At 40.9% G+C, this 23,953-nt stretch overlaps 1 long non-coding RNA gene across 2 annotated transcripts; it reads right to left on the bottom strand.

Annotated features, from left to right (window-relative positions):
• Positions 1-10,776: 10,776 nt before the first annotated feature.
• On the bottom strand, positions 10,777-12,599 carry LOC118483036. Of its 2 annotated transcripts, none has more exons than XR_004869491.1 (6): positions 12,280-12,599; positions 12,120-12,189; positions 11,809-11,972; positions 11,645-11,737; positions 11,065-11,342; positions 10,777-10,895 (listed from the first exon to the last, which is right to left on the bottom strand). It is a non-coding gene; the product is annotated as an uncharacterized LOC118483036 (long non-coding RNA). The 2 variants fall into 2 exon arrangements; XR_004869492.1 differs by having other exon boundaries at positions 12,120-12,186.
• Positions 12,600-23,953: the final 11,354 nt, after the last annotated feature.

The raw sequence follows: 23,953 nt of genomic DNA, 5'->3' as shown, positions 1-23,953 counted from the left end.
CCCAAAAAGATTAAGTGCAGGTACTATACGAAATTGGCTGGTATAAGCTTCCTAAGCATCACGAATAGTCTCGCAAACTCGATGCCGTATCTGAATGAACAATATTTATTTATTTTGATCCGCTGTGGATACATTCGACTTCTGTAATACATTTTGATATTACAACCAGAGGTTGAAGTATATATTATCTTAAAGCTTCCGCTGTGCATTTATATAATTGTGTGGTTTGACTATATTGTTGCCAACATCGTCACGGTAATCCCCCACCGGGCCCACCGGTGAGACACGTGGAAATTGGGGTGTGACAGGTTGGTATCAGAGCCAACATTGAGTGAATTAAACACTATCCTATTGTGTTTAATCTCAATAACACAATTGCACATACTTGAGTCTAGACAAGAACTTAGGACAAATTCGAATTGTTATTCCAATTTTGTCTTTTTCTTTTATTATTGGAATTTAAAGTTTTATAAAGCAGGAAAATGCCACCTGTTATATTCCGAGGAAGAGGAAGGGGAAGAAGAGGCAGAGGAGATGTCGTGACACATCACGATCACGAAGCTGGACCGTCAGGTACAAGACCTCCTTCGATGACAAGGAGCGAAGAACCACAACGACGAAGAGATCTTTACGAACCCGCGAGGCATTCCACCTCGCACAGCTCAACGCCATCCTACCGGCACTCCTTTGGGCCAAACTCAGAAAATGATCCCAACAACCCGCAACCTTCCTTCATACCTCTACAACGTTCGGTATCGCACCGAAATTACGACGACCCTACTCCATACTTCATAGGTCAGTTTAATCCGGCTGACTACATACAGGAACCTTCAGGTTTTGTTCCACTAGGGCCACAAGATCACTTCTCCGAGGACCATATGGATGAAGATACTGATCCAACTGAACCTGCTCGTGGTACGCCCACGCATCCGATAGAAGTCTCTGATGGGTCATCTTTCCATGGCACACCCTATCAGGGACCAGATAGTTTCCAAGCGTTGTTTGACCGACATGAGTGGTACTACACACCACCTCAACAGACATCACAACAACCGCGACATCCACAGGATCCCTCTGAGGATTCACGCTTTGTGGCAGTTACGCCACCACCTCCGCCACCGGCACAACCAGTAATACCATCCACTTCAGCACCCCTCGACACTCTAGTAGTAGCCACTATCCGCCGCTACAAGAAGAAGGACCTTCAAGTCCTATACAGGAGGCGAACTCCGCAGCAGCTGCACCAAATTCGCCGCCATTTGGGTATGACCAACCCATACCTGCTTACACGGGTCCAACGACTTACAACCCGTTCGAACCGTCACAAGCACAATACAACTATAATTATGAGCGCGACCCATATGTGGTGTCGGCTAGATATAATGCGCGCTACCCCGACGGAGCTCATGGGAACATGGGACCACCGGACTACTCAGCTCATGGGTATCCAATCCCTCCCAGACCTCCAGTTCCGCAACAAGCACCACAACCACGATTCTCTCCTCCTGAACAGGAAGAGATACTCCATCGACTAGATCGTGTGGAGAGAGAGTTCGAGGAAGAGAAAAAGAGCCACCGAGGATTTCTCAAAGGCTTGGCGAACCTACTAAAGGGCAAAAAGAAGAAACGTGACCACTAGCCCTTAATAGTTGTACTAATGTAATTTCTACTTTAAAAGAAGTCCCTACGTGGACATTTATCGTATTTCAGTCCCTACGTGGACTTATCTTTTAGTCCTTACATGGACACTTATCTTATGTTAGTCCCTGCGTGGACTTGTCACTTATTTTAAACCTCTAAGGAGGTATGTACTATTTGAAAGACCCGTTTAGGGCAATATGTAATTGTATTTGAGATTATGGAATGTATGTTATGAGTTTTGTTTTAATATGTATGAAATAAATCAAAACCAATCCTTTTAAATTGATCTGCCTAAATAAAGAATCTTACGAGTGAAACCTAGCCTGGTGTCTTTTAAAGATCCGGTCAAGATGGTAGGACTTAATTAAAAGATTCAGATTCCTTGTTAACCGCTGCAAGCATGTTAACAACCATGGCAGATGTGATTCGTTAAAATCACGCGCGTCATTCTTATACAATAATCCTTTAAGGATTTCAAAGCCCAACTAAATGATTTATAAATCGTGGGTTAAATCACCTATGCAAGTGATCAATCGTATTAAAACATCCATTAGTGATGTAGTGCCTACGGGCCAACCTTATTAAAACATCCATTAGTGATGTAGTGCCTACGGGCCAATCTTATTAAAACATCCATTAGTGATGTAGTGCCTACGGGCCAATCTTATTAAAACATCCATTAGTGATGTAGTGCCTACGGGCCAATCTTATTAAAACATCCATTAGTGATGTAGTGCCTACGGGCCAATCTTATTAAAACATCCATTAGTGATGTAGTGCCTACGGGCCAACCATATTGAAACATCCATTAGAGGTGTAGTGCCTATGGGCCATAATAATTGTCTTATAAAGACAAAAGGCAATGGTGGTCTATGACTCTCTGTCAGAAAGAGATAAAAGAACTACGGTTCAAATCTCTATGCCTTTTGATTCTCTGAAATCTCGGCTAATAATATAAAACATCCTCGTAATTAGGCTTTATGTCGCCAATGTTATTGATATAGCTGAAATAGGATATATTCAAATCCTAATAATTAATGAGTAATAAGTTAACCAAATATGGTCTCTGTTACCATGGTTGACAAATTGTCATAAAAGAACAATTATATAATAATCTCCTGAATAAAATTTTGTTATCTTCTGTAGCAGATTCAAGTTACAATGGCGGATCCCAATGGAGAGAACAGCCATACAAATGAAGATGACTACGACAATGCGCCAGTGCATCTGACAGGCGCACAGCTAAAGGCTCTGATTGACAATGCTGTTAAGGCAGCTCTTGATCGTCAATATACTGAGTCCCAAGGCAGAACCGTATCAAAACCACCCTCTAAACCAAAGACACACTCCAAACCACCCTCTCAACCCAAGAAAGATGACGACAAACACTCATCCACTGAGAACAGCGTTCATCGCGATAGGGAATATACTGATGCATCAAATGCTAAGGGTTGCACCTACAAATACTTTGTATCTTGTAAGCCCCGGGAATTTACAGGGGAGAAAGGTGCTGTTGATTGTTTCACCTGGCTAGATGAAATGGACACTATTGTGGACATCAGCGGGTGTGCAGAGAGGGATGTGGTGAAGTATGTGTCCCAATCATTTAAGGGCGAGGCCCTGGCATGGTGGAGAGTGTTGGTGCAGGCATCAGGTAAGTTTGCTTTATACAAGATGACATGGGAGGAATTTATTGCTCTCATTAAGGAGAACTACTGCCCTCAGCATGAGGTTGAGAAGATCGAGGCTGACTTTGTGTCACTGGTGATGACGAACCTGGACTGCCAGGCTTATTTGACGAGCTTCAATACGATGTCTCGCCTGGTTCCGTACCTTGTGACACCAGAGTCTAGAAGAATCGCCCGTTTCATTGGGGGCTTGGAGCCTGCGATAAAGGTGAGTGTAAAGGCCTCCCGGCCGACGACCTTCAGGTCAGTTACTGACCTCTCCTTGTCTCTCACTTTAGACGCTGTCCGTCTGAGGACACTAAGGAGCAAGGAGGCTGAGAAGAGAAAACGTGAGGATGATACCTCACGAAGATCAGGGAAGAAGCACCGTGGAAACGGTGAAGGCAAAAGGGGGTCGGAGGCAAAGAAAGATGGGCAAGCTGGTGAAAGGCCCAACTGCAAAATCTGCAAGAAACCTCACTCTGGAAAGTGTAGGTTTGCATCAAATTCACAGTCTCCACCAAAGACTTTTTCCTGTGGACTATGCAAGTCCAAGGATCATAAGACTGTGGATTGCAAGAAAATCAAAGACGCAACCTGCTATGGTTGTAATGAAAAGGGGCATATCAAGAGCAACTGCCCTAAGAACGCCAAAAAGGCGGAGGAGACCAAGAAGTCAAATGCGAGAGTCTTCCGCATGGATGCAAAGGAGGCAGTAAAGAACGACAATGTGCTTACAGGTACTTTTCTCGTAAATAATATATTTGCAAGAGTACTTTTCGATTCTGGCGCTGATAAGTCCTTTGTAGACCAAAAGTTTTGTAAACTATTGAACATGCCGATCAAAACCCTAGATGTAAAATACGAGGTAGAGTTAGCAGACGGCACGATAGAAACCGTCTCCACTGTGCTAGAGGGATGTGAAATGTCCATTAAGAACCATTCTTTTCCTCTATCTCTACTTCCCTTCAAACTAGCGGGTTTCAACATAGTCCTAGGCATGGACTGGTTATCCCGTAATCAGGCCCAAATCATTTGCGGCAAGAGGCATATAGTGCTAAAGACTCCGAGTGGTGAATCGCTTACCATTCGAGGAGATACGCAGTACGGGTTACCCGAGGACGTATCTATGCTCAAAGCTTCAAGGTGTTTGAACAGAGGCTGCGTAATTTACATGGCTCAGGTGATAATAGAAGAACCTAAGCCGAAGATCGAGGATCTTCCTGTCATTTCTGAATACCCCGAGGTTTTTCCTGAAGAACTACCTGGTTTGCCACCAGATAGACAAGTGGAGTTCAGAATAGACATCATTCCTGGAGCAGCTCCGATAGCAAGAGCACCTTACAGGCTAGCTCCAACGGAAATGAAAGAACTGAGGACCCAGTTGGATGAACTGCTGGCGAAAGGTTTTATCAGACCTAGTTCATCTCCCTGGGGAGCACCAGTCCTATTTGTAAAGAAGAAGGACGGATCGATGCGTTTGTGCATCGATTACCGAGAGCTAAACAAAGTTACCATAAAGAACAGATATCCGTTGCCACGGATCGACGATCTGTTCGATCAGCTGCAAGGAGCAAGCTACTTCTCGAAGATCGACTTAAGGTCGGGCTATCATCAGCTAAGGGTCAGAGATGAGGATGTACATAAGACAGCATTTAGGACTCGCTATGGTCATTACGAGTTCCTAGTGATGCCTTTTGGGCTCACAAATGCACCGGCTGCGTTCATGGATCTCATGAATCGCGTCTGCAAGCCGTATTTGGACAAATTTGTCATAGTCTTCATCGACGATATCCTTATATATTCCAAGAACCAAGCTGACCACGAGAAGCACCTCTGTTGCATTCTCGAATTACTACAGCGTGAGAAACTCTATGCCAAATTCTCGAAATGTGAATTCTGGCTACGAGAAGTTCAGTTTTTAGGTCACGTTGTTAGTGAGCGTGGTATCCAAGTGGATCCCGCTAAGGTAGAGGCAGTCATGGACTGGTAAGAGCCAAAGACGCCTACCGAAATTCGTAGTTTCCTGGGGTTAGCAGGATACTACAAGAGGTTTATTGAAAATTCTTCAAGGATTGCTGCGCCCTTGACCTCCCTGACCAAGAAGAAAGAAAAGTTTATTTGGGGCCCAAAGCAGCAAGAGTCCTTCGAAATACTGAAGCAAAAGCTAAGCAACGCACCTGTGCTGACATTACCGGAAGGTACAGATGAATTCGTAGTTTACTGCGATGCATCACACACGGGCATGGGTTGTGTGCTTATGCAGAAAGCCAAGGTTATTGCCTACGCTTCACGACAATTAAAGGTGCACGAAAAGAATTACACCACCCATGATTTGGAGTTGGGTGCCGTTGTATTTGCACTAAAATTGTGGAGGCATTACCTTTATGGTATTAAATTTGTGATTTATTCTGATCACAAAAGCCTCCAGCACCTGTTCAACCAGAAGGAGTTGAACATGAGGCAGCGCCGTTGGATGGAAACCTTGAATGACTATGATTGCGAGATCAGGTACCATCCCGGCAAGGCGAATGTAGTCGCTGATGCCTTGAGCAGGAAAGAAAGGGTAAAACCTATTCGAATCAATGCCAAGAGCATTGAGGTCAAGAACAATTTAATTAAAAGGATTTTAGCTGCACAGCGAGAGGCTGTGTTGGAAGCTAATTATCCTAATGAAAAGTTAGGAGTAACTGAGGAGCAGTTGACTCTTAGCAAGGATGGAATCCTTAGATTAAACGGACGAATATGGGTTCCGATTTATGGAGGACTACGAGATGTTATCCTCCAGGAAGCCCATAGTTCCAAATATTCGGTCCATCCTGGTGCAGACAAGATGTATCAAGATTTAAAGGCAAACTATTGGTGGATAGGCTTGAAAAAGTCTGTGGCCGCCCACGTAGCAAAGTGCTTGACTTGTGCTCAAGTCAAAGCCGAGCACCAAAAGCCGTCTGGCTTGCTACAACAGCCTGAACTCCCCGAGTGGAAGTGGGAATGCGTAACTATGGACTTCATAACCAAGTTACCCAAAACCAGGAAAGGAAACGATGCAATATGGGTCATAGTTGATAGGCTGACTAAATCAGCTCATTTTCTACCCATCAAGGAGACGTATAGCTCCGATATGTTAGCCCAACTTTATGTGGATAAGATTGTAGCCTTACACGGCATACCTGTGTCTATTATCTCCGACCGGGGTACTAGATACACGTCTCACTTCTGGAAGAGTTTCCAGCAATCTTTGGGCACACGTTTGAACTTCAGTACGGCTTACCATCCACAGACGGACGGTCAGAGTGAGCGTACAATTCAAACGTTGGAAGACATGCTTCGTGCGTGTGCGATCGATTTAGGCGGTAACTGGGATAAGAATCTACCCCTAATCGAATTCTCCTACAATAATAGCTACCATACCAGCATAAAGGCTGCGCCTTTCGAAGCATTATATGGTAGGAAATGCAGATCGCCTGTTTGTTGGGCGGAAGTAGGAGAGGTGCAATTATCGGGACCAGAGATAGTTTTCCAGACAACGGACAAGATTGTCCAGATTCGGGAACGTCTCAAGGCTGCCCGCGATAGGCAGAAGAGCTACGCTGATCCAAAGCGTAAGGATTTTCACTTCGAAGTGGGTGAAAAGGTGTTGCTTAAAGTATCGCCCTGGAAAGGGGTGATGCGTTTCGGCAAGAAGGGCAAGCTGAGTCCGAGGTACATAGGACCTTTTGAGGTCATTGAACGTGTCGGATCGGTTGCCTATAAGTTGAACTTGCCTGAAGAGCTCAATGGAATTCACAACGTGTTCCACATCTGCAATCTCAAAAAGTGCTTCGCCGATGAATCATTGGTGATTCCACACACAGATGTGCATATAGATGAGAGCTTAAAGTTTGTAGAAAAACCTTTGTCGATTGAAGATCGACAGGTGAAAAAGCTTCGAAGAAAGCACGTACCGATTGTAAAAGTCAAATGGGATGCTCGTAGAGGTCCCGAATATACGTGGGAAGTCGAAGACACAATGAAAGAAAAGTACCCCTATTTATTTGAGTAAATCTCGGGTCGAGATTTATTTTAAGGGGGTGAGGATGTAACACCTCGAATTTTTGTGTCCAATAATGTGTTAACACGTGTCATTTGTTTACACGTGGCATTGATATGAAATAAAGGACTAATATTGACAAACCTTGAAAGCATATAAATTCGAGGGTTATAAATGTCAAACAAGGGTAAATATACTGTACAGAAACCCTAAATGGTGCTTGTACCTTCAAACGAATAAATCATGGATCGTACGGAAGCGAAACGCGAAAGAAAGTGAGAGATTACAAGCTACAGGGGTTAACCGTGTCAACATGTTTAATTATACCTCTGAGTGACCCTTTGACGTTCCCAAGGCTTTGTAACGGTATTATACACTCACTAAAATATAATATATAAATTTCGCGAAGTTTCGTTATGAAACGAGAAAGTTACGATCGAATTCGTAAGAGAAGGGTTAAAAGCGTCAATAATGAAAGTTAAGACTTTCTGAATAATTAATAAACTAAATAGGGACTTAACAACGCGGGTAAATAACACGAGGTCCTTAGTTGTAATTAACCGAGGGCCAAACCGCAAAGTTACCCCTTCAAACCCGAAAGGTCAGGTAAATCATTACGAAAGATTTCGTTATTAATTACCAGATTTTGTCATCATTACAAAAGATTCAAAAATTCTGAAATTTTAACCTCTCGCGGCCCGAGTGAGGTTTTGGCCTAAGTTGAGGCGGGCCGCGAGCCACCTCAGATACGCGCCTGATAATTGAATCTCAGGCGACCCGCATTAAACATGCATGGAACTCCCATGCGGGCCGCGTGGGACGCCCATATGCAGAATGTTTGGACAGACTTGCCTTTTGAGCTTGTGAACGATCAAAACATCAATTAATGAAGCATGGGCGCCCCCTACTCGACCCATAACACTTAGGGACACCTGCCCATCATCCATACTCAGTTGTAGAATGAGTTGTGATGATCTAAAAGCCTTTTGAACACTATAAATAGCCACATTGTGAGCATATGTTCACCACACCTCAAACACACTTATCTGATCATTCCAAGAGCTCTAAAGTGTTCCTCTGTGTTCTTAAGTCTTGCCTTAAACTTCTGTAAGTGGTCTAACCCTTTGTGGTTTCATATTTCCATAGTTATAGCTTGAAAGTCAATCCGTCGTAACTATCGGTTGACTTTGCGATAACTCACAGATGGTTCAGTCTTATGACGAATCAAAGATAGTTATGAGTTGGTATTTATGTGGGTAACAAACCCCTAAAAGGGTTCCCTCTGATCACCACTCTAACTATGTCAAATATCGAGTCAAACGCGCACTTAAAAAGTCAACCGAAAGTCGTTTTGCCATTTTGTACATAATCTGTAATGTATATGCTATGAAACCTGTTTTGATAATCATAAACCATGAAAATAAGTATATAAACTTGTTTGCGCTCGTTTGAATCGACCATTTGCTATATTGACCCGGTTCGGAGCCGAATGTCGCAAAAGTTTGACTTTTGCATTGACTTCAGTTCTGACCCGTTTTAGTGAGGTATAGATATACCTCAGGACTCTCTTAGGACCAGGTTACATGATGGTATAAACCTCTGTGATCGGTTCATGAGTTATCCGAGTCTTTTGCGCATTTCCGTTAATCGCCTAAAAGTTGACCGTAACGCCATTTTGAAAATAAAACGAGTATTTCGGACACGTGAACGGACCAGAACCTTGCTTATTAAATTATAAGCATGTCCTTAAAGTTTCACGTCAATCCGAGGTCTAGAATGAGAGTTATGCTAAATAGCGCGGTTAAAATAAACTTTTGTAATAAAAGGCGCAATTAGCATAACACCTATCTAAACCAAGATTTCGTCACCAAAACTTTTACCCACTGTTATAAAATAATATTTGGGGAATTTTAGAGATTTTTAATAATTTTTACCTTGCTCATAACCTGCGGTTATGGCTACGGTTCGGTAAATACCGAATATGCCCTTTTTGGCCAAAACATGAGTTCTACAAGGTCTTTTGACCCGATTCCAGTTGCTACTGATTTTAAATAATAAATAAAGTATTTTGGACTTTATAAACTGTTCGGGAAACTCAGATTTCCTGTAGAACTCGAAAAGCCCTTTAAAAGTCTTTAAAATGACCGAAAAACCCCTACGGGGCGTAATATTAACTTAAACTCGTTACGGGCATCACGGAAGGTATCCTACTGATACCACAACCTCTTTAAGGCATATTGACTCAGGAAATAAGCGTAAGACTCTCATGGTTAACCGTTTCGCCTATTGCGCGCACGGTTCGGCTTATGAAACTAGTTTTCATAAATTAGCCGATACGGGTCAAATTATATTATTTGAACCCCAAAATCCAGAGTGTGAACCTTGAACCCATATAAAACAAGTCTCTGAACTTGTTTGGGGCAGAATCACATTCCATTCACGGTTTTCGCCTTTTCGCGCGATTAAACCATATTTATATTCCGGAACCAACCGGTCTAGGCTACGGCCAATATAAAGACCCGTTAGGATTCTAAGAGGTTAATTAAAACCTTCGTTCCAGATTAGGAGCCCAGTAAAAGCTATCAGTGATTTAATCAAACTAAGGAATAATACTTGCAAAGGTAAATACTTTAACTTATTTCCCCTATATGGGCTTGGGTTACGGTATATTAATACCGCTTGATTGAGCATTATATTTTTCCATCGCTTAGGTGGTTAATTAAATAATATGATCGGCTCATTTAAACAGTTTTGTTTCTTAAAAGCCTTTGGGGGGTTTAATGACCGTTGTCCCGGATATCCTTGGCATCATTTTACGAAATGGCCACGACCATCGACATCCCGGTGTAGGCGTACACCTGGTATATATTGTCGACATTAAATTAAAAGACGTAGCCGTTGGTTTTTATACTACGGTTTTACGCAATGTGGTGTGTCTATAAATCTTTAACCCGACGTGACCCGGGCTACTGAACGCATAAAAGAACATGTAAAACGTTCACAAGATTTTTAATAATTTTCCCAAGTTATAAAAGAGTTTGTGCCTTGTGCATTCAAATCAATTTTAATAAACATTTTCAAATGTGTCAGTTGAATGTATTTACCAGTGTAAACTGACGTATTTTCCCCAAAAAGATTAAGTGCAGGTACTATACGAAATTGGCTGGTATAAGCTTCCTAAGCATCACGAATAGTCTCGCAAACTCGATGCCGTATCTGAATGAACAATATTTATTTATTTTGATCCGCTGTGGATACATTCGACTTCTGTAATACATTTTGATATTACAACCAGAGGTTGAAGTATATATTATCTTAAAGCTTCCGCTGTGCATTTATATAATTGTGTGGTTTGACTATATTGTTGCCAACATCGTCACGGTAATCCCCCACCGGGCCCACCGGTGAGACACGTGGAAATTGGGGTGTGACAAGCTTAAAACCAGATTGTAGCCTTGATCTTCGCCTTGTCTAGCCGTGTTATGCGTGTTTCTTCCATCCATGTCGTCCAACAAGTTAAACAATTATTCAAACAGGTTAAACGGGTTGTTGAAATCCTGTCAATACATATAAATACAAATAGAGTGTAAGCCTCAAGGGATGCATAGGTTTTAAATGTGACAAAACTGGTGGGTTGGGTAACTGGTTGGATTGACATTGCCCCTTTCTAGCCCAAGATTTGAATAAATTAGTTAAATTAAGAATAATTATCGTTTAACAACTTACAGATCTAGAAATCTCAATAACAGAAATCTGTGTGCCTAAGCAAATGCCAAGATATGGAACTTTGTTCTCTCCGGCATACAACTAGTATCATTTTGTTTACACCACGATCACTTAATCTGCCCGAGACCAAAATACATGCTGAGTTCTGTACATAGTCACGAGTGCGGACTGCATTCAACAAGTAGATACGACATTCCAAAATATTTCCAGCATTATTTTTCTGAAAAAGTTGAGCAATGACTTTGTTCTCTGGATTTTGCAAATTTAGATCTCCAAACCTAATATAAGAGAAATATAGTGAGTATTAAACCGATATCAAAATTAGAAACTTGATGAAACGTATGACCTTCAGCTCACAGAGTATAGAGGCGGTTTAATATTAAAACTGTCTACATTTTTACTTTTCACCATCTCCATGACTTGCGTAGATCTGAATCAGTTGGTTGACCCTTACTAATGGAATATGTTTCTCTTAAAATATTTAAAAATAGAATCATCCAAGCATTGAAATCATTAGGGTCAAACAATTTCTTAGGAACATCCTAATGAACAACATTTAATGGCTGGAATGAAACCACACCTCAATTTTGGTAAGAAAACATGATGTATTGCTAAACAGAGATTTGATCAACACTTTCGAGTAGTCAGCGTAAGAAGGGTCAAATCCAAATGTCTGCAAGTATAACCTCCATTAAATATTTATTCTTTATCAGTGAAATCTGAAACAGCGAAATGATTCATTACCTTTATAAATTCACCTTAGAAATATAAGAAACATGGTTAATGGTGTTGTTTATACAACTCCTGTATCTATTCAAGCATTGCTCCAAATGTAACTCCCATAACTGTTTAGATGTTCTCACATTCGACTCATTTGAACTCATACACAAATTACCACCCGGACAATCCTGAAGCAGACTAACAGAGAATAACATAAGAAACTACTAACCACAATAGCATAGATTGCTGAAAGAACAAAGTTGATTGTAGCCAAAAGACGCGTGGAAAAAATCTTGAATGTAATAAAAACAAAAAGAAAGTAATAAAAATCAAACCTTCTTCTTCTAAATCTGTAAGGTATCAATGCCCACCAGAAGCTTTTATCCTAATGCCTATCAAAAGCTGCTGTAGATAAAGAAAGCACATAAGCATGTAAATCACATATACAGTAAGAACTTTTCTTTAAACCTTCCTTAATCAGAGAGTTTAACATACCTTACTGTTAGAAAATGAAGGTGTTGCTAAAGCCCTAATTTCTAAGCCCTAGTTCGCATTCAGCCTCAGAAGGATGATCGACTGGATCTGCAATATATACCAATATCAAAGAATGACTATACCTGAATCAATCGAGATCTGAAATCGTTTATGGATTAAATCAAATTGAAACAGGGTAACATTAAATAAACACATAAACTTAATAAATTAACCATTTAAAGCATGATCCCATCTTCAAAACTTAAAGTTGCTTCAAAATTAAGCATCAATCTTCATACCCAACAAAAAAAAACTAAATTCTTACAAATAAATGAATAATAATAATTATACCTTCAATGTTATTTTTTTGAACGGCAAATTTGGATCACTGACGGACCACTGGAGTATCATCGTGCCACCAGCAGAACCACCCGATCATATCCATCTCCACTAGACAATAATGCCTATACACCAATTCAGGAGGAAACCCAATAAATGAGAAAAAACCCCTTTGTGAGAATCGAACCCATGACCTAATGGTCATAAGCCTTAACCCACCACCAAGATACCACTAGGCTATAATGCCATGGGTATACCTTCAATGTTATTAACAGATGGATTCTGAAAGTGAAGAATGGAGAGGAGTAGAGAGAGAGATTGAAATGGGTTTTTGAAATTATGATCGGGTTTGGATTTGGGTTTTAATTGATATTTGAGAGAGAGAAGAATTGAAGCTCTGATGACATTAAATGCAAATTGCATATCCCTATAAGTTTTAAATTTCAAATTACCCTACCATTTTAATGAAACATCAGTGGTTTGAATTTTGAATGAACATCAATGGTTTCATAATTGAATGTGGGCCAGACCTTTGAAATTTGAAAATGTGGCAGTGGTTTGATGGCAGATCTTTGAATTATGATGTCACTATGCTACCTCTATGGCTGCCACCTCATCGTTGATGACATAAGAAAAGCATTGTTGGAAGGCTGTCCAACAATGCTTTTCTTATGTCATTGGGATTTCTCCTTTTATAGAAAGTATAGATAGTATTCATTTAAATAAATCTAAAACTTTGAAATCATTTCCATCCAATATCTTTGATTAGTAGATAGGGTAGATATAGATATAAATATAATAAGTATTTAACAAAGACGAGTAGCAAAAATATATATAAAAATAATGATTTTTGTAAGTGTCGTTATCGTTCATTAATTATTAACATCAAATTAAAGACAAACAAAGTTAACGAGGAATAAGTCGAGAAAAGGAATGGAGCCAATAAGGTAAACAAAGACAGAAAAACTAGTAGAATAAAACAAATTGTGTCGGTAATTCAGTACTAAATGACAACATATAATGACATATCAGTACTACCAATATAATATGATTATTGATTTATTGTATAAAAAGCGAGCTCTTTAAAACACCCTCATGTCATTTAATTTTTAGCTTTTCGAAAACTTTTATCTCAATTTTATTATGGATTCATAGTATAATATATGATATAAATATTTGTGTTGTTTTTTAACTTTTATCTTGTATTATGGATTTATATGATATAATATAATATATGATATAAGTATTTAACGTGGATAAGTAACAAGAATATATATAACAATAATAATCATTGTACGCAGATAAGTAACAAGAATATATAAAAAAATAATAATCTTTATAAGTATGGGTCATCGTTTAGTAATCATTAACATCATTTTAAAGAAAAGCAAAAGTTAGCAAGGAACAAGTCGAGATAAGGAATAGAGCCAATAGAGTTACAAAGATATAGAAGAACTATTTGAATATGACAGATTGTTTCGATAACTCAGTATTAAATAACAACATATAATAGCTTATAATAACGTATCAGTATCAACAATATAATTTTGATTACGTATTTATAATATAAAAAAAGTGATCTCTTAAAAATGCCTTCATGTAAATCATGTTCATTCGTGCCTAGGTTTTACGTCTCCTCTAATAGGCTTTGTGTCTCCCCCAATATAAAACAACTCCAGAAAATACCTTCCCTTTCTCCTCCACCTACCACATACACTTTTGGGAACATTTTTTGTAGCAAAAATGTATGTCATCCACGTGAACCCTAAATGTCATTAAAACCCGCACTATGTATCTCATCCACGTGAACCTTAAATATAATAACCCTCCAAAATTTTTCCGACACCCTAAAAAATATTAAAAAATCCCAATATGTCCTAAAATACACCCCATACATGAAAACGGACCCCGAATACCTTAATTTTTATTAAAATAAATTAAAAACAAAATTTATTGATCTGTCGCGCCCCGCGACAGACTTCACTTAAGTCTACGCGGGCCGCGAGCGCCTGGACAAGCGGCCGCACCCTGAGCCGCCACGTATCCTAACGCGTGTTGAACCTATCTCGTGACCAGGCCAAGCTATGCCATAGACCCCCTATGTCGCGGGCCGCGAAGGCCCTGCCTTCCTTCGTCGCGGGGCACAACAGACCTGTCGACCAGCCCTATAAAGGGAGGCCTTCGGCCTTCGGTTCAATTCGTTCAAAATTCTCTCAGTCTCTCTCAATTCTGAAGTGATAAAATTATACTCTGGTATAATACCCCCCTAAATAACGAAGTTCTGCTCCATTGTAAGTATCATAACCCCTGGATACGTATTAGATACTCTGCCCGATTGATCTAGGGTTCCGTAAAGGCTGTCGTGGTTCTGCCCGACGTAGTCGTTGGAATGCCGTCTCGGGGAGGGTATTGCTAATGTTAAAATGGGTTATTATACTAACGCGTGTGCATTTGTGTAATTTATAGATAATCACCAGGAAACTCTTACAGAAAACCTAAGACAGCAAAGTGAGTAATCTCCTTTTTGTAAACTGTTTTTACAAAACCTCACACGATTAATTATATATTAAGCAGTTATTGAGTATTTGTAAGGATACAATTATCGTCGGTATGTTGGGTTTTGTATACAAAATTTGTTACTGCCTTGCGAGGAGTAACATTTCCACAAGTCGGGTTGACAGTACCGTGGGTGGTAATTAGTATGACTTGGAAACAAATGTAATTGCGTGAACGCCCTCAATACTGTACAATGGTTTTTATTTAAACTTGATTAAGCTGGGATGCACTCACCAGTATTTTCCACTGACAAAATGTTTTTAAACGCGTTTCAGGTAACAAAATGTGAAAGCCAAATAGAGGCCAGCTGGACAACACTGAAGGCTTGGAAAAGTGGCAATAAAGTTACCTAAATTAAATAGATGTTTTATTAAATAAAATAGGGTTTATCCCTATGAAAATGTGTGTACCTGAAACTTGGGTTTTTCCCATGTGTTTAATATTATAAAAGCGTGGTATTTTACTCTGATAAAATATTTCCTAACTACGGTCCTGATGAAATTTCCGCTGCCAAAATGGATTAACACAAGATACCACCAAAACTGGCCGCGACCACCCGTTCCCAGATTTGTTAGGGGACGGGGGTTGCGACATTAAATGTCATTAAAACCTGCACTAGAGTGCTCTTAGAACCCTTAGTTAAAATGTTTTCCTTAGTTACCTTAGTTATATAGTTAGTGGCAAGAAGTGTATCGAACCACGGAGAGATTGTGGTCAATGTTTAGGTTTAGTTGATTAAACGGGTCGCTTATGGAACTGAAAGTAATTATGAAACTTGCTTGTTATCTTTAAACTTTGATTTGAAAGTTGAACCATAAATTGCTTCGAGTGATTGTGTTAAACAAATAATGATTGTAACTAGTTTGATGATTATAAAAAACGGTTGATTAAGATAAGTTGTAAACAATGTTCTAGAAGCAATCACACACGAGTTTTGGGCACACAAATGATTTGATCAAGTTGAGAACACTAATAATTTATTGAGTTTGTGAAAAAGCTAATCATTGATCTTAGACATCAACATTCATCAATCAATGGACAAAAGTATGTATATTAATCAAGAACAACCTATACAAACCCTAATACAAATCAAAATCAACAAAAATTATCATCTCACAATGTTAAATGTTAATGATGCAAGAAAATCTTAACAACCATGAGTTCATGAAAATACTAGCAAGTGATTCATACCATTTTACAATTAAAAGATTACCAAATGTTTCTATCAAACCATACATGTAAACAAAACCCTAGACAACTTACAATCGTTCACCCGGGGATGATTGTGTAGGATAAGCCAAGCATTGTGGTGGAAATCATCATCAAATTTTCAATTTTGGTGTTTTGTTCTTCAATTGGATGATTAGAGTGCTCTAAGATAAGCCAAAAATGATTCAACATGGTCCTAAGGGTCAATTTTATTCAAAATTAACGAAACCCTCAACTTAGCTTGTCTTTAATGGTCAAAATCAAGAATTAAAATGCTGAAACGTCCCGGGGCGTTGCGGAAGCATGTAGGGGCATCAACATTGCACCCCAAACTTTCCTACACAACTGCTTGCTGGAAGACGCGAAGAAAAGGATCCAACCGACGTGAAACGTATCGTTGACGTCACTAGGCACATTGGCGTCTCCAAGAATCATTTTTAGGTTTTCAAAACCGAATATTTGGATTCTTCTCGTTGCCTTACCCCAAATGCATATATTATAAGTCCCGAAACTCATTTTCTAGCTCATGCTATGGCCGTATGAAGTTTTCACTGTTTATGACGTAGTGTTCAACTCAGTTTTGCCTCTTTTCTTCAGTTTTCATCCAAATCATTCACAAACACCATCCAAACCATGTTTTGACCTACAAATCATAAACATACTCTAAGTAAACGCATTCCCTACATACAAACCACTAAAAATCATCAACTAAACACTTTAGATTATCAACTTTAACCCACACTAGAGGATGTGAATATCTTTTCATAATTTGTTTGTTAATTAAAACCAAACCATATGCCAATGAGTCCTAGATCACTTTGTTTGGGAGGAGGAAACCCTATGATCTTCCAATGTGGAGGTCATGGGTTCGAGTCCCACTTGGTGCAATTTGCATGCACTTTGTTTCAGGTGGGTCAGGGGGTTTACCACTGTGGGTCATGGGTTCGAGTCCCACTTGGTGCAATTTGCATGCACTTTGGTTCAGGTGGGCCAGAATTACCACAGTGGGCCTTCGGACGGAGGGTTTCCCCTGGAATGGTGGGCGGGCCTGGTCACCAGGGATATTTGCGTATGTAGGGCGTATATGGCCTTTCGCCAATGGGTTTACCGGGTAATCAGGCTTGTATAGTATTCGTTCGCCGTTCAAAAAAAAAAATCAAAAAAACAAACCAAACCCATATAATAAATATTTGTCCAAAACACAATCATATAGATGGTGCAAGAAATGTAAAGAGTTTAAAGTTAGAAAGACAAAACGGAATTTATATATGTTCAAGCGGATATTAATTAATGCACTTTACGTCCTTTCCCCAATTCTCTAATTGGAAATTACTCCACTAATTGTTTCTCTTGAATTGAAGAGATCATTGGTAGACAAGCATTTCGCTGTATGAAGGTAATGATTACGTTATGCAACCTCCCACTAGATCTAGTGGTTACCTTCTTCGGTTTCACTAATGTAGTGATTACCTTTCTCACTAATCACTAGAAAGTATACTGATACACCATACAGACTTCTCACTAAGAGAGAAAACAAAACAAAAGCAAATAGTTATTGACCAAACCACCGTGGATGACCTAATCCACTTGTTCACTTGCTTTTGAGTTTTGAACGTTGTGTATTGTCCCATCTATGATCTATCCTTCCAACACACTTACATCGAATTTTATACTTCCCAAAAGGTGTGCCTAACTTATATCTTGAAAGGTAAGTTCACATATGAAAATGGCAAGATTTCCTTTTTGTATTTCGTAAAGTGTGGGTGATACCTTCCACAAATGTTTTAACTTTAAACCACTTCTAGAGAATGTTTGTGTTTTCCATGTTAAAACGTTATTGGATTCATCATTCATCAACATATCGAAATATCCACCAATCAATTTCACGTTTCCAATCTTGTTTTGGAAAAATATTTAGTAGCCTAACACATGAGAACAGGATGACATATTTTTTTACAATTTCTAAAAGACACAACCACACATATTATAGTCGGAGAAGTTTAGATGAAAAGAAACTTTTTCAAGTATACACATTCTTTGCCTTTCTTGTCAAAACCTGAAAATTTAACGTAGTTAAACCCTAAATCTCATAATGACACCCGATTTGAGAAAACCAAAAAATATGAGTACAAATATAAATCGCAATTCCAACGTAAAGTTCTAGAGACTAATAGGCGAGGGAGGAGTGATCGCAGACAAAGAATCGAATGCAAATCGAATACGGTCAAACCCCACAAAAATTAGGTCGTCTTAAATATGTGAGTTCCAAGCTTCAACATATTTATTAACAATTAAGCGGCCATGGTCGTCACCTTATTTGTTCATTATACTGTCAGTGGCGGACCTAGGATATTTTTCCAATGGGGTTCAATTTTTTCCGATGTTCAAAATTATCATAACAAAACAATAAATTTTCGGGTTGGTCCTCATTCGGGTGGGGTCAGAGCGAATTTTGAATTAGATTAAAAAACAGAAAAAAACTATACAAGGATCGAATCCATGACCTTCTGTTGGTAAAGAGGGGGTTTTATCAATTACCACTACTCCAGGCTTCCTTTTCTTTCTAAGGTGTCCACTTAATTGTATTTATGAGGTCCTTATAAAATTTAATATACCAGATCTACTAATTTTTTTAAAAACACTTGGTCCGGGGACCCAAATGTCACAACCCCAAAATCCACACGCGGAGTACCACCGCTTGGAGGCGTGACATGACCAGGATCAAGCCACCAATCATATCGAACATAAAAAGTAATAAATGTAAATCAACCAAACAATATGAAAGGTGTTCAAAACAAAGCATGTTAAGTGTCTAGCGGAAGCATAAATGTAAACCCAATGTAAGTAATAAGTTCAATTGTTTACATGTTTTAGCATGGCATTCACGATCCATGTCCCACAATGACTGCGCCTCCCGTGCAAGCTCCATGAGTACCTAAGGTCCTGCAAGGCATGTAACAGAGAGTCAACAACTAGTTGAGCGAGTTCACAGTTGGTTGTTCGGTGTTCGTAATAGAAATGTAAATCGTATGTTCGTTTAGTAAACCATGTATCGTATGCATTTGTATCGCAACCCTCTAGGCATGTGTGCGAAGATTAGTGGGAGTTTCCCAAGTATTTCTAGACTAGGTATATTTGTATCGCAGCCCACCCGGCATGTGTGCGAAGTTTAGTGTATGGTTAACAGCCATTCCAGGCATGTGTGCGAAGATTGGTTCTATTATCGCAGCCATTCCCGGCGTGTGTGCGAAGAGAAGTATTTGTATCACTAGTCTAGCAGTATTTATCAATAACCTTCCTCCCCCGAGGCCTAGAGTACGTAATCCCGATAATGTCTTAAGTATAAGAAATCTTCCAAACCCATTCCCGACCCTGGGAACCCCATGCCTTGGTAAGAGTGTGAACTCACCTTGGTTTGCTTAGAAGATATACAGAAAAGTCAATCAAGCTATAAGGTGGTGAACCACGTCCGAGTCGTGTGATGTGACAAGCTTGATCGAGAGAAAGGGCTTCGGGTGAGAGGTGATGCCGTCGAACAAGAGAGAGAGAGGAAGAGAGCTTAGGGTTTGGTGTGTGTTAGTGTTTTATAAATTATGGGGAATTAAACCCCAATGTTACTAAGTGTAGGTGAACAAGAGAAGTGGGCCGAACCCAGCATTGGGCTGCCCTTGAGGTCTCGAGTCCAATAGAGTGAGCCGAGGGAGAGAAGTCCACGGCCCAAAAGGCTCGTGTGACTGGACAAGTGTTGTGTAACCGAGCTTATAATATTCACACGCAATTACGTAGCACATAGCATAACAAAACATAGTATTCCATTACAATCAAACATGTCAACTAGTCACGTATAGTCCAAACAAGTTACATCGAAGCACACAAATAGAGGTTTGAAATACGAGTTGTCACATTATCCCCAACTTGAAAGAAATTTCGTCCCGAAATTTGGTACGTACTCACTGAGGAAGCTAGTTAAGTTGCATGGTTTTCCTGGTTTTCCTGGGGTGTCACATCCTCCCCCCGTTGATCTGGAATTTCGTCCCGAAATTCCGTGGTAGCTTCAGCCTCAGTAGTGGTTGTACTGTTTTGGGGATACTTTTGTTTCATCTGATCTTCGCGTTCCCAGGTGAACTCTGGGCCACGACGGGAGTTCCAACGAACTCGAACAAGAGGTATTCTAGTGTTCTTGAGGACCTTGACATCCCGGTCCATGATTTCAACTGGTTCCTCGACGAATCGCAACTGTTCGTCGATAGTGAGCTCCTTCAAAGGAACTATGAGGGTCTCATCTGACAGACACTTCTTCAGATTCGACACGTGAAAGACGTTGTGAACTGCACCGAGTTCTGCTGGTAGGTTCAGTTTGTAGGCCACTTTGCCTATTCTTTCTATGATTTCGAACGGTCCGACATACCGTGGATTAAGTTTACCCCGTTTGCCAAAACGAACCACACCCTTCCAGGGTGAGACTTTGAGTAGCACTCGATCCCCAACTTGGAACTCGAGTAGTTTCCTGTGCTTATCAGCGTAACTTTTCTGACGGCCACGAGCCGCCGACATGCGTTGCCGTATCTGTGCAATCCGTTCAGTAGCATCAACTACCATTTCTGGACCTGTGATTTGACTATCCCCCACCTCTGCCCAACAGAGAGGTGACCGGCATTTACGTCCGTACAATGCCTCGAATGGAGCGGCTTGGATGCTGGTATGGTAACTGTTATTGTACGAAAAATCCACTAAAGGGAGATGCTTTTCCCAGCTGTTGCCGAAATCAATAACACATGCCCGAAGCATGTCTTCTAGGGTTTGAATCGTGCGTTCAGACTGCCCATCCGTCTGAGGGTGATATGCTGTGCTCATGTCTAATCGAGAGCCAAAAGATTTGTGCATTGCTTGCCACAGTTCTGAAGTAAATCGTGCATCACGATCCGAAATAATAGAGGTTGGCACCCCGTGCCTTGAGACAACTTCCTTGAGATATACGTCTGCTAGAGTGGAGAACTTGTCCGTTTCCTTAATAGCCAGGAAGTGTGCAGACTTTGTGACTCGATCCACGATCACCCAAATAGTATCGTTACCCCGCTGAGATCTAGGTAGGCCAGTAACAAAATCCATGGAAATTTCCTCCCATTTCCACTGTGGTATCTTGGGTTGCTGAAGTAGGCCTGATGGTTTCTGGTATTCCGTTTTGACCCTCGCACAGGTCAAACACTTGCCGACGTAAGTTGCTATGTGGGCCTTCATGCTAGGCCACCAATACGTAGTTCTGAGATCGTGGTACATTTTATCCGAACCTGGATGTACCGAGCAGCGAGACTTATGAGCTTCGTCCATTACCAGCTCGCGTAAGTTGCCATACAGTGGGACCCAAATACGCCCCGTTACGTAGTAGGCGTCGTCTTCCTTCTGTTCTAATTGTTGCCTTGAGCCACGTAAGGCTTCAGCCCTGACGTTTTCTGATTTCAATGCTTCTACCTGAGCATCTCGTATCTGTGCAGGAAGACTAGACTGAATAGTGAGCTGTAGTGCTCGCACGCGTCTAGGTAGAGTGTCTTTTCGACTGAGAGCGTCAGCCACAACATTGGCTTTGCCTGGATGGTACTTGATGGTGCATTCGTAATCGTTAAGTAGTTCAACCCATCGACGTTGACGCATGTTCAATTCCTTCTGCTTGAAGATATGCTCGAGACTCCTGTGATCGGTGTAGATAGTGCACTTGGTACCGTACAGGTAGTGTCGCCATATCTTAAGTGCAAAAACAACAGCTCCAAGCTCTAAATCGTGCGTAGTATAGTTTCGTTCATGAACCTTGAGTTGGCGCGAAGCATAACCAATAACTTTATCCCGTTGCATCAATACACAACCAAGCCCCTGTATCGATGCGTCACAATAGACCACAAAATCGTCCGTGCCCTCTGGCAATGAGAGAATAGGCGCACTGCAGAACCTATCTTTTAAGTGCTGAAAAGCAGTTTCCTGTGTACTACCCCAACGGTAGGTGACACCCTTCTGTGTCAGTAGTGTAAGCGGCTGTGCAATCTTTGAGAAGTCTTTAATGAATCTTCTGTAATAACCCGCCAAACCCAAGAATTGGCGTATTTCCGTTGGTGTACGTGGTGCAGGCCAGTTCCTGATCGAATCTACCTTGGATGGATCAACATGGATCCCGTCCTTGTTTACCACGTGGCCTAAAAAGTGGACTTCACGAAGCCAGAAGTCGCATTTTTAAAACTTGGCGAACAATTGCTCTGTTCGAAGGAGCTTCAGGATGAGTCGCAAATGCTGTTCGTGTTCCTCCTGACTCTTGGAGTAGATCAGGATGTTGTCGATGAATACAATCACAAACTTATCTAGGTAGGGCTTGCACACCCTGTTCATAAGGTCCATAAAGACTGCCGGTGCGTTTGTCAACCCGAATGGCATGACAAGAAACTCGTAGTGGCCGTAACGGGTTCTGAATGCGGTTTTGGAGACGTCATCATCCCGGACTCTCAGCTGATGATAACCTGACCTCAGGTCTATCTTGGAGTAGTAGCTCGACCCTTGCAACTGGTCGAATAAGTCATCAATACGTGGAAGAGGATAGCGGTTCTTCACTGTCACCTTGTTCAGTTCGCGGTAATCAATGCACATCCTGAAGGTACCGTCCTTCTTTTTCACGAATAATACTGGAGCTCCCCAAGGCGAAGAGCTAGGTCGGATAAATCCCTTATCCAAGAGTTCTTGTAGCTGTGTCGATAGTTCTTCCAATTCTGATGGAGCTAAGCGATACGGTGCACGTGCTATCGGTGCTGCTCCTGGTGCTAGCTCGATTTGAAACTCGACCTGGCAATGAGGCGGTAGACCAGGTAAATCTTCAGGGAACACCTGAGGAAAGTCGCGTACAACTGGAATATCTTCCAATTTCTTTTCTTTTGCTGATGCATCGGTAACAAGTGCCAGAATGGCAGTGTGACCCTTTCGTAAACACTTCTGGGCCTTTAGAAAGGAGATGATGCCTACCACAGCACCACTCTTGTCGCCTTGAATCACGAGAGGTTCTTTACCAGAACGAGGAATACGAACGATCTTCTCCTTACATAGGATCTCTGCGTGCCGTTGGGATAACCAGTCCATTCCAATGACGATGTCGAAACTACCCAGAGCTATGGGAATGAGATCGATAGAGAAAGTCTGACCAGCGAGGATAAGATTACAACCCTGTACTATGTGTGTGGCCTCTAGACTTTTACCGTTAGCTAACTCTATGACATGCTTGGTGTTTAAGGGAGTTGGTGCACGTTTTAGCATCTGACTAACTTTCAAAGACATATAACTTGTATCCGCACCCGAATCAAACAATACAGTAACATAAAAGTCGTCAAGAAGAAACTTACCCATAACTACGTTGGGATCATTCCTGGCATCACCCTGCCCCAGCACAAATGCACGTCCCCTAGCTTCGTTGCCATTATCGTTTCCACCGTTGTTATTCCCATTGCCCTGATTGTTATTGTTGTTGCGATTCTGGTTCAACTGGGGGCAATCCCGCTTGAAGTGACCTTCAGCACCACACTGAAAGCATCCCCTGTTGCCTCGCTGTTGCTGCTGCTGGTTT

This window comes from Helianthus annuus, chromosome 10 (assembly GCF_002127325.2).
Source record: "Helianthus annuus cultivar XRQ/B chromosome 10, HanXRQr2.0-SUNRISE, whole genome shotgun sequence".
In the NCBI taxonomy this organism is placed as follows: domain Eukaryota; kingdom Viridiplantae; phylum Streptophyta; class Magnoliopsida; order Asterales; family Asteraceae; genus Helianthus; species Helianthus annuus.
Note: the sequence above shows the minus strand (reverse complement) of the source record. Positions and strands in the feature narration are given on the sequence as shown.